The sequence below is a fragment of the Globicephala melas genome, chromosome 1, assembly GCF_963455315.2.
Source record: "Globicephala melas chromosome 1, mGloMel1.2, whole genome shotgun sequence".
Taxonomy (NCBI): domain Eukaryota; kingdom Metazoa; phylum Chordata; class Mammalia; order Artiodactyla; family Delphinidae; genus Globicephala; species Globicephala melas.
This window is the reverse complement of record NC_083314.1, coordinates 59,637,456-59,650,013: the sequence shown is the minus strand read 5'-3', so window position 1 is coordinate 59,650,013 and position 12,558 is coordinate 59,637,456. Positions and strand designations below refer to the sequence as shown.

At 35.6% G+C, this 12,558-nt stretch overlaps 1 protein-coding gene across 4 annotated transcripts in view; it reads right to left on the bottom strand.

The window, feature by feature from the left end:
- Positions 1 to 12,558, bottom strand: part of NME7 (NME/NM23 family member 7) — a 260,189-nt gene that overhangs the window by 153,859 nt on the left and 93,772 nt on the right. The window lies entirely within an intron of this gene.

The following is a 12,558-nucleotide window of genomic DNA, read 5'->3' as shown; positions in this document are numbered from 1 at the left end:
TACCAAGTGAAGGCCAAATGATACCATAATATGCTGTAGAAACAAAGGTTTCTCAGAAGTTTCAAGAGTAGAATAGGCCCAGTGGTGCAGTGGTTAAGACTTCAAGCTCCCAATGCAGGGGGCCCGGGTTCGATCCCTGGTCAGGGAACCAGATCCCACACGCATGCTGCAACTAAGAGTTTGCATGCCGCAACTAAGGAGCCCACCTGCTGCAACTAAGACCCAGTGCAACCTAACTAATTAATTAATTAATTAAAAAAATAAAAGAGTAGAATAGGCCTGTGCCAAACTCAGAGCACTTAGTACCATATTCATGTTGAGCTTACTGATTACATTTCAGCAAACATCTTTTGTCACATTAATGTTAACTTAAATTTTATCCATTTTATAGTTTTGTTTGTAATGAATTTGTAAACTGTTTTAGTTATACAATTTTATGTGCAAGCATTTATATTTAGTTGTATATTTAAGTTACATTATAATTAAGATATTTTAATGTCAACACTGGGAATCCATGAGAAAATTTTTCCTTCAAAAGAAACACTGCCAAAAAAAAGAAACACTGCCAAAAGAAATGGATCACTGAAAATGTTGAACAGGAGAATACAGGATAAATACAGTATTTTAGGAAGAATACTAATGTAATAATAATGGGCAAGCTGGTCTGAAGAAAAGAATAAAGGATAGAAAGAATAGCAAACGCCGTTGAAGTCATCTACTGTGCTGACTAGACTTGGATGGCAGTAGTAGAGAAATAAAGAAGTAATGAATATAAGATATTTCCAAACAAAAAGTAACAAGACTAAAGTAACAAGACTCAAGTGAACATAGAGTGTGAACATGAAGGAATAAAGGTTTTGAGTCTAAGTAACTAGAAGAATGATAGCACTTTTAAGAAGAAAACAAGCTAAGAAACCAAATTAAGAAAAAAGTGAATGATTCTGGACATAGAAACAGAATTTTAGAGCAGAACGCTAATCAGCATTTGAGAAGACAGTATATCCAACGGCAATAAAAATCATCAAGGAATGAATGAATAAACTCCCTATACTACATTGGTAATATGGGGTTGTATTCCAATAGACAGACAGATATAATGAGGCTACAGAAGGTTAGAGCTGAAGTGATGAGAATAGATGACTACTTGTTTGACAAAAAGAAGGGCAAAAGCAAAAAAAGAGTTGGGAGGAATGAGTTTTGAGAAAATATCTAAAGTTGGGGACATGTAAAAGGATACTTGCAAAAGAATAAAGAAGGAAAATATTACACTAGTATCAAAAGAAGGAGGAAATTCTTAGAGTACAGGGATAGTTAAGAATTAAAGGAGATTAAGCACCTTGGAACTAAGATAAATCCTTTGGCTTAAGCAAGATGGTATGATGATATTAAAGAAAGTCATATCAACAGAGTGTTAGGAAAGAGAAGTTAGATAACCTATTAGTAATCTGTACCAAACACTCAGATGGCATAGGACACAGGAATGTTAACCAAAATTCCAGGTCTTTTATCAATAGGAAAAGTATAGACAAAAGTTAGGAAAGAAGAAAGTAAATTAATTATTGGGGGCTGAGCCCTTTCATATGAAGTTATTCCACTTAATCCTTAAAGCAATACACTAAAACAGGGGCTACCATCCCACCATAAGGTGAGAATATATGAAGATTTGGAGAAGACAAATAACATGCTCAACGTTACAAAATTAGTGGGTCTCCAAATCTCACTGTCTTTCTGCAAGTTTCAATAGAAAAACAGGAACGTGTATATGAAAGCCTGATATGTAAAACTCACTAGACAATATAACCCCCTGAGGCAAGGGCCGTGCTTATTTTAGGACTCATTTTATCTCCAGTGACACTAGCAAAGTGTCTAGCATGTAGTAGGTAGTTAACAAATACTGTTCACTGAATTACAAAGTTAATAAAAGAAATAACCAAAGGAAAAAACAGTCACAGCTCTCTGACTGATCCAAGTCTGAGAAACTCTAAAGCTCTTCAGAGCACAATTAGAAAATACCAGAAAATTGTAAAGGAGTAATTAAAATTAGAGAAGGGAAAAAAATTTTAATTTTTTGGTTTAACAGTTTGAGAGAAAAAGTTCATACTGGCCTCATGCCACATACAAACATTAATCCTAATGAATTCAAGGTAAATGTAAAAGAAATAAAGGCAATTGATTAGAAAAACATATAGGTGATTATACTCATGATATAGGTAGCCTTTTAAAAAGGAAAGAAAAAGGTTGGTTCCTTGATGTAAGCTTCAATTCCAGCTCTGGATAGAGTCACCCTCCTCCAATATGCAATCTTTTTTCATATCTTTTCCCATATATTTATTCCTTTCTACTTGGTCCATTTTTCCTCTCACCCTCACCATCAGTCCACCTTCTAAGTCTTTCCTCAGTGTCTTCTGAAGCCCTGAAGTATTTTGAACAGTTACCTTTATGCCCTCAGTCTCAGTTACCCCACCACAATCTCTCTTACTTAGAATTTAATCTTCATTTACCCGCAATCGTAGCAGGTTAAAGGCTTGCCTCCTTTTTCCCCTTGCTATGATTTAAATTTTTGTGTGCCAACCAACTTCATATGTAGCCCAATATGATGGTATTAGGAGGTGGGGCCTTTGGAAGGTGCTCAAGTCATGAGGCTGGAGCCCTCATAAATGAGATCAGTAAAGGCCAAGATTTTAGACGGATTAATAAAACAAGATCCAATTATATGATATCTATAAGAAAGCAAGTTTAAATATGAAGACACAGGTAGGCTGAAAGTAAATGGATGGAAAAATATATACCATGCAAACAATAAGTATGAGAAAGTTGTAATGATTATATTAATTTCAAATAAAGTAGAATTTATGGCAAACAGTATTACACAGATAAATGTCCCAAGAGGCATTGGGAGACAGTACTTTAGACAGAGAGCTAAAAGAAAACGGATATTCATGGCAAAAAGAGCACTGAGCAAAGGTACAGAGAGGTAAAACAACATGGTTCTTTTGATGAGGGGAAATGAGACAGAAGAGATCATAGGAGAGGTGGTAGAAGCCACTGATAGAAGGACTTTTGGACCACAGACGGAGGTTTGAATTTTACCCTATAGGCCAGAAGTTCCCAAAACATTTTGGTCTCATGGACCCCTTAGCTCTTAGAAATTATTAAAGACTCTAAAATACTTTTATGTAAATAGGTTATATTGATAAATATTTGTTGTATTACACAGCAATTTTTAAAATATTAACTTAAATATAACAAAAAATATTTACATTTTAACATAAATACAATTTTTATGAGAAAAATGACTATTTTCCAAAACAATAAAAAAATCAGAGAAGAGAGATATTGTTTTACATTTTTAAAAATCTCTAATGTCTAATTTAATGAAAAGCAGCTGCATTCAACTTTCAACCTGCTGTTATGTGTTGTTTGCTTAAAGTATATTTAGTTGGAAAATGGTGTAGTATTTTAATAGCCTTTAATATAATTGTATATATTCTTCTTCACTTGACAAGTGGTAGTTTCTTAAAAGCTCACTGCAACATATAATTTCAAACTTCTACCAACGACCTTTTTTTTAACCCTGTTGCATTAAAATCCACTGCTCAATCTTGTACTTTGTATAAACCTTTTTTTTTTTTTTTTTTTTTTTTGCGGTACGCAGGCCTCTCACTGTTGTGACCTCTCCCGTTGCGGAGCACAGGCTCTGGACGCGCAGGCCCAGCAGCCATGGCTCACGGGCCCAGCTGCTCCACGGCACGTGGGATCCTCCCGGACCGGGGCACGAACCCGTGTCTCCTGCATCGGCAGGTGGACTCTCAACCACTGCACCACCAAGGAAGCCCTTGTATAAATCTTTTATCCATGCATGATTTTATAATATCATACACATTGATCATTTGGAAAATATTAGTTCACTGAGTTATGCAGATCTTCCAAATGCTGACTCTCTATTATACCACATCAAAAGAAAAAAAAAATCCCATTTGTTAAATACCACCAACTTCATCAGAATAATCTAAGTATTGGAAAGCTGTTGAGTTCAAGGTGGTGCATACAGTTTTCCAAGTTCCTAACTCTAATTTTTATTTGTAACTTTATCTTCTTTTGGATTTTTTTCTTGGGCAACAACTACTGTCAGTTGTCCTTTCTTTTAAACGATAGGCTTATTTTAAAGAAAATGCCAGCCAAATATCCATATCTGAATGACCATAGTTTGTGAGTCATTCTTTCAAGTAAAAATGGTATTCTATGAAAAAGACATTTCGTTCAGCTCACAACTCAAACAACTGTACATGTGCTTTTCCTAAAGATAGCATTATATTTCAGTATGTATCAAAAGTGCTTCATGTATACTTCCCACTTCTTCACACAGAATATTAAAAATATTTTGACTTGAGGGTAAAAAATTAATAAAATTAATAATTGTTATTGTTTCATCAAGGACACTCTTAAGTGAAAGTGGCTTTTTTTCTGCAAATGCAAGATGGTTAAAAACATCTGCTGGTTGAAAACAGTCTGCTGCCACTATCCTGCTTTGTTCTAAGACACCAGCAGTTTTACCCACCGTTGCTTCTGCACCATCAGTCCAAATGTCAACATATTTTAAAAGGCAAATAAATTCTTAGTACTTATGAGATTTGATCTCAAGGATGCCTAAAAGAGGTCTTATTTATTATAATAAAGAAAATATTTTACACGATTACATAAGAATCCTGATCTAAAAAAAAAAAAAGAATCCTGATCTAAATATGAAAGTAGTATCTAGCTCTATGCATTAACTAACACAAAGAGAAATGTACAATCTATATCTATTCTAAATCTATAATCATATTAAACTATGACTTGTGGGATGTAACATTTGAACAGAATAATTCTATTCACAAATAAACCAATAAAAGTTATAGTCCAAGCAGCACTGACATTGTGCCAAGAACGGTCAGACCTGAGTCAAGGATACTGCTTTTTTTATATTCAGTTGGTTATGTGCAGAGGCAGGACAGAGAGGCATTTAAGAAACCTGTTCTGTGTTTAACAGCTTGAAATGACAAAGTGTCAATAACCATAATCCTTTACTTTGTTCTAGACAGAAAATGTTCAGCTGACTGAACAAATGACAATAACTATGTAAATGAAGTAGCAAAAGAAAAAGTAAAATTGCATGCCCCACAGCAAACATGTTCAAAAGGGTCAAACAAAGCAGATGGCTTATTTTATTTGGCTGGTGTTTGCATAGTTAATTTGTTTTTTAATAGTTTGCTTAGAACTCCATGAATGCTACCTAAATGTTTCGAGTGTCAAATCACCTCTCCATCTCTACTCTTTCACATACTCAGTTCATATCCTGATACCTTTTACCTGAATTGTTCTAAAGCCTTTTTAATAAGTGGCCACCCTGTATCCAATCATCAATATCAGACATCTATTACTTTGTCTTTCTAAAACCTCTTGCTTCTCCTGGAATTAGGAGCCCTCATTCTCTTTTAGGAAAACTAAACCATTTGACTGGAAAGGGAGTTGCCATCTTCTTACGTGACCCTATAACCATGGGCCTCAGCCAATGGTCAAAAGGTGGACACCAGACCTAAACAAGGTCAATCATAGCACTCTGCTCCCTGGGCAAAATAATTCACCCAGGAATTGGCCTAGAATTGGCACAAGCCAATCAGAGTCCTTCCCTGGAATTTTTTTTAGCTAGAACAGGGGGGAAAAAAAAGTTCTTTCCAGTGTGTTTCTAAGTATATGAGTCTTGCATTGCTGGAAACCCAATCTCTCTCTCAAGGTGCTGTTAAAAGCTAATCTGCAAGCATGAAATTGATAGTCAAGAGAAGCACATATGAAAGCCATAGAGAACAAGGATGTTGAACAAGTCTCCCTAAGCCTAGCTCGACCCCTATTCTTCTTCCAGCCCTAAAATGAGACAAACAGGGAATTCAAGTTGGGTTTCAACCAGTTGTACCAACAGTGTCCTCATTAAGCCCCCATTTTTATGTAGGATTTTTTATATAGGAGGTGACACACTGTACCCCGAGAAAGAAAGGTTGTAGGAGAAAGGGTGGAGAAAGAAGAAACAGTACATTTTGAAAGCTGTGGTATTCTTATGGGTGTTGATTCTGACAAAAGAATTACAATCAGCAAATATCCCAGAAAAAAATCCTATGAATAGCCAAATGATCAAAAACTGGGATTAGAAGATCCCTCTTTCTGTCTATAAAGTTCATAAAGTGATCATGGTTGGAGAGTGGAAGAAAAGTAACTGACAATAAAATATTCAGGTACATTGAAGTTCAAACAGTATTTTTAGAAATAGCAGACTTAACAGTTTAAATAAAAATAGACTTGCACCAAATAATGGAAACAAAATTGCAAGGCAATCGAATGAAACAGGCACTTTAACACTCACTGGTATCAATAAGATAAAAAGGACAGTAAAGGTTTTCATAATATAACATGGCTTGCACCACTTGGAAGAAAACAAATGGGCACCAGGCTTATATGCTCCAGGATGGATGCACAGGTACCACATAAGGTACCCTGGGTCACCCAAGCAGGTATAATGAGGTGCTAATATAATGTCTAAGGCTTTTTTAGGTATGAATGCAGCCACATTATTAGAGTCTTGAGGATTGGGAAAAGCTTCTCCCAAGAGTTACTGTGAAAATCTGGCTTGAATTTAAAATGGAAATAAAAATGGATTTTTTTCCAGTTTTAAATAAATACATAAATTGAAGTACAGTATATATTTTTGAGAATCCATTTTTTTCTCCCTCTGACCTGTATCTGGTCAGGGTAAATGAATCAATGTTAACAGATCTGCCTTGATTTGGCTCTGTTACCTATCGTCATCCCTGCAAAGAAGGCCACTTAGACTGAAAGGCAGCCCTTATGAGTTGAAATAGGATTATATTGCTCATAATAACCTTGAGTTGAAAACGAGTTGTTCTCTCTTTCTTTGCAGCTGCCAAAGAGGAGTAAAACCTCCCACAGTGTGGCACAGAGAGGAAGACCATCAACAATGACTACATATGAGATATTTGGCCAGGGACCAAGTGTGTCAATTTACTCTCCAGGCCACAGATGTAAGGGCTGGTAAATAATCCAGTCTGAAGAGACTTCTCCTTTGCCTATCTCAGCCTAACCTCTCTATGGTCTCAGTTTCTTTCCTTGTCTATAAAAGATGGTAATGCCTACCTCATAGAGGTTTTATGAGGATGTAATGTGTCTGTATATGTAAAATTCTTAGAACAGCCAGGGGCATACAACAGCACTATTAGCTAATGACAGCAGCAGTAGAGTAGTACTAGGGCCAAGAATAGCCTGAGTTAGGATGCATAGCTTTGCTTATAGAATGAGCACGAATTTAATTTTTAGCCGTACTGTTAAAATGCAAGCATTTTATATGTCTCGTTTCAAAGAGAATATTGTGTAACCGGTACACCGCAAGGAGGCTAATGCTAGTGCCCAGGTCACACCAAATGAGATAGCCTCAATGACTGATGAGAAGCAGATAACAGGGTCAGGGCAATACCCAGCTACAGGCACAACAGGGCCTGGCAAACCCACCGGTTCTCAGGAGAAGGAAAGCCACTGTTGTCTAAGCCAGCAGTGCCTGGCAAACATTGCGATACAAGTTAGGGGAAGCAGAGCAAGAAAAGAAGGAAGAAGGGGATCCTTACACAGCACTTGACAAAACAAGGCCTCTCTCTCCCACTACGAACCCCTAGAAATATTTGAGGTGCACTTTGTAGAGCGCTCGAGCCCTATCTTAGATGAGCGTGTGCATCAGTGAAACAATTTCTGTAGATTCATAAGGAATATGTAAAACTTTAAGCAGAATTTGAAACAGAAAGTTTGCCTGTAAAAACCCCTCCCAGGGGAAAAATGACAAGATAACACTTTATATTATGTATTACATCAGATTTTTGAAATAGGGACTTGGTCCAGTGGTTGAGAATCTGCCTGCCAATGCAGGGGACATGGGTTCAAGCCCTGGTCCGGGAAGATCCCACATGCCGCGGAGCAACTAAGCCCATGTACCACAACTACTGAGCCTGCGCTCTGGAGCCCACAAGCCACAACTACTGAGACTGCGTGCCACAACTACTGAAGCCTGGGCACCTAGAGCCCCTGCTCCACAACAAGAGAAGCCACCACAATGAGACGCCGTGCACTGCAACAAAGAGTAGCCCCCGCTCGCTGCAACTAGAGAAAGCCCATGCACAGCAATGAAGACCCAATGCAGCCAAAAATAAATAAATAAATAAATTTATTTTTCAAAAAAATATAATGTAGCAGGTATTCTCATAGACATGCAGCTGTGGAAATATTTAATTGTTATCCTCTTTCTGGAGGATAAATTGGGATTTACTAAAAACTTTAAAATGTTTTTATTTGATGTAAGAATTTCTTGAAATTATTCTAAGGATAACTTAGGTGTTCACAAGGATTTATACAGGAAAATGTTAACTGCAGAATTATTAATAATAAAAATTTTAATTATAAATAATAAAACAAGAAAAAGATAAAGAAAAGTATATTCCTATAACTGACTATTATTCAGACTTTAAAATTATGTTTTCATAGATTATCTAATTGTGCAGAAAAAATTCAAAATACAATGTTAGGTTTAAAAAGTGCAATATAAATTTATATAAATTGGATAATTCCAATTCATTTTATAAAACTAGTATTACCTTAATATCAAAATCAGAGTACAAAAATAAAACACACATCGATAACCCTCATGAATACAGATGCAAAGTCCTTAACAAAATATTAGCAAATAGAACCCAGCAATATATAAAAAGAACTATAGTTCTTTTGGACAACAAGTGTTGTTAAAAATATATATATACCAATGTTATCTGCTATATTAAAAGGCTAAGGAAGAAAAATCACATAATCATATCAATTGATGCATAAAAAACATTCAAAAAAATTCAACACCCATTCATGATCAAAACTCTTAGAAGAAAACTAGAATAGATGGGTACTTCCTGAACTTCATAAAGAGCATCTACAAAAACAAAAACAAAACAACAATAAAACCACTACAGCTAACATTATGCCTAACAATGAAAGACAAGAATGTCCATTCTCATTGCTCTTATTTAATACAGTGCTGGAAGTTCAAGCTCCTGCAATAAGGCAAGAAGAAGAGAAGGTGAGAGGAAGGGAAGGGAGGAAAGGGGAGGAGGTGGGAGGGGAGAGGGGAAGGAAAGGGAAAGGAAAATGGGAAGGGAAGGGGCAAGCAGATCAGAATGGAAGAAATATAAATCTCTTCATTTGCATATGACATAATTATCTAAAAAAAGAAAATAAACTACAAAAAATATTCTAGAACTAATGACAGATTTCAGCAAGGTTGCAGGACGTAAGATAAACATACAACAATCAATTAATTATCTCTATATTAGAAATAAATAAGTGGACACTGAAATTAAAAGTATAATACCATTTATAAATAGCTCAAAAAGAAAAAAATTACTAGGTGTTAATCTGACAGAACTTGCACAGGACTTGTATATGAAAACTACAAAATGCTGGATGGAAGACCTTAATAAATGGAGAGTCATATAGTGTCTATCATTTGGAAATTAACATAGTACAGATGTCAGTTGTCCTCAAATTGATAAATGGGTTTGGCACAATTCCTATCAAAATCCCAGCAAGATATTTTGTAAATACAGACAAGATTTTCTTTTTTCTTTTTTTTTGGCCGTGCTGCATGGCTTGTGGGATCTCAGTTCCCCGACCCTGAACTGAACCCAGGCCCCTGCAGTGAAAGCCCAGAATCCTAACCACCAGGTCACCAGGGAACTCCCTAGACAAGATTATTTTAATATTACAAGGAAAAATAAAGGAACTAGAATAACAAACAATTTCCAAAAAAAGGTAGGAAAAGTCAATCTACCCAATTTCCTGACATATTAGGTAGCTATAGTAATCAAGACTGTGTAGTACTGGCAGAGTGGCACACACATAGATCAATGGAGCAGAAGAGAAAACCAAAAATGAATATGCCCTGCTGATTTTTGATAAAGGTACAAGAGCAATTCAGTGAAAGAGAGATAGCCTTTCCAATAAACCCACTGACATGGCCGTACAAGGAAAGTTAGGAAATACAGTCTCTGACAGGACAGTCACTTATCAGAAACAAGCCTACACTGTAGAAGAACAAATTTAGGAAAAACAGCTAGTCTTCTCTCTCGTGTGTATTGTACATGCTAGTCATATTATTCCTGCAATCCTCAGAACAGCCCTATGAAGAAAGTACTATTATAATGTTCATTTTATAGATGTTTATTTTCTCTACTAAAAGGTTAAAACAACATGCCCAAATAGCTAGTAAGTAACAGAACTGAATTTTAAACACAGTTGTGCTTGCCCCCGATGATCTGAGATTGTTAGATTACAATAAAATAGGCAAAATATTTAATTGGTTTGTATAGATCATTCAATTAAATAAGTCATGTATATTAAAGAGTTCAGAACATACCACCCCAAAATATGTTGCTCTGGTATACTATTTTGACTTAAGGCAGCGTATACAAGAAAAACACTGACCTTCCTTCCTTTTCTTAAAAGTGAGATAAAATTCCCATAAGAAAGTTGTCCTCCCTATGCCAGAAGGAAAGCAACATTCTCATCACTAAGGATAAGAAGTTGCAATCAAGAGAATTCTATACAAACAGACCTTGTTAAAATAATTCTTATCTTCCTCTAACCTCCCCACATAGTTTAGTCACTTCTCCACAATAGGCACTATTGTCTCTCTTTTTTTTCAACCTAATATAAAAGCAAGTAGGTTTTCTCTATTCCTTTGGGTCTTCATTTCCTTATGAAGGAAAACTTGTATTAAAAACTTGTATTACATAAATTTGTATGCTTTTCTCCTGTTGATCTATCTGTCTCATGTCAATTTAATTTTCATGCCCAGACAAAAAAACTAAGAGGGTAAGAGTTTGCCTCTCCTACAATATACAAAAAAAAAACATTTATTTATGTGTGCTACTTATATTTTTTGATCTTCTGAATATATAATGTAAAACCAGTAACAGAAGAATATAGAATTTTTATCTAGTAAATTTTGGATTGTTCAGAAGATCATCACCCAACTTACTGATTTTTCAATTTAAGGTTTCCTTCCTTCTTACCATTTTGAAGCTTAACAAATTTGAAGGAAAAAAGACAGGAAACAATTGATCATTTTACTATTTGTTTGTAGTTCTAGAAAACTGTTTTATAGAGAGAAAATAGTTAAGAGCAAAGTTAAGTTGTTAACAAGGTAAATGGACAATATTCTTCAAAATTATGACAAAATTGGTTTTCACATTTAATAATCTAGTAGTTTCAATTTTGCCACCAAAAAATATTTTCTGTAGAAATAACTTATTCTGATGTTAAGGTCTTTCCTGGAGTTGTGATATCTTCCCTTGGTATTATAATCTCTATACTCTACAGTAAACTGTACACTTGAAAGCAACCTTGCAGCCAATGAACCCACCCTTATACTGTGGAAAAGCCTGAAAAACACCTTTACTATGAATGTTAAACTTACTCCTTGCAATAATAAGGTATAAACATCCAAAAACAAGACCTTATTCAAAGAAATGAGTGCCCATGAAAAGGACATTTTGGTGAGCAAAACAACTTACAAAACTCAACATTAAAGAAGCAGCCAGTGTAGGAGTGTTCCCTTTTCTCCACACCCTCTCCAGCATTTAATGTTTGTAGATTTTTTGATGATGGCGTTCTGACTGGTGAGAGGTGATATTGATGGGAATGTAAATTGGTACAGCCACTATGGAGAACAGTATGGAGCTTCCTTAAAAAACTAAAAATAGAGCTACCATATGATCCAGCAATCCCACTCCTGGGCATATACCTGGAGAAAACCATAATTCAAAAAGATACACGCACCCCAATGTTCATTGCAGCACTATTTACAATAGCCAAGACATGGACTATGTCCATCAACAGAGGAATGGATAAAGAAGATGTGGTACATATATAATAAAATAATGCCATTTGCAGCAACATGGATGGACCTAGAGATTGTCAGAGAAGTCAGAGAAAGACAAATATCATATGATATCACTTATATGTGGAATCTTAAAAAATGGTACAAATGAACTTATGTACAAAACAGAAATTGAGTCACAGATGTAGAAAACAAACTAATGGTTATCAAGGGGGAAAGAGGGGAGACATAAATTGGGAGACTGGGATTGACATATACACACCACTATATATAAAAGATAACTAATGAGAACCTACTGTATAACACAGGGAACTTTATTTGGCTCTCTGTAGTGACCTATATGGGAATGGAGTCTAGAAGAAAGTGGATATATGTATATGTATGGCTGATTCACTTTGCTGTACACCTGAAACTAACACAACATTGTAAATCAACTGTACTCCAATTAAAAAAGAAAAAGCAGCCAGTCTGTTGTACAAGACAACTCATCACAACCTGGATGATACGCTCCACAATACTGATACTAAATAGGGGTGGGTGAGATATAAAAATGGCGGATTAAGAAGTGTCAAAAAGAAATCTTG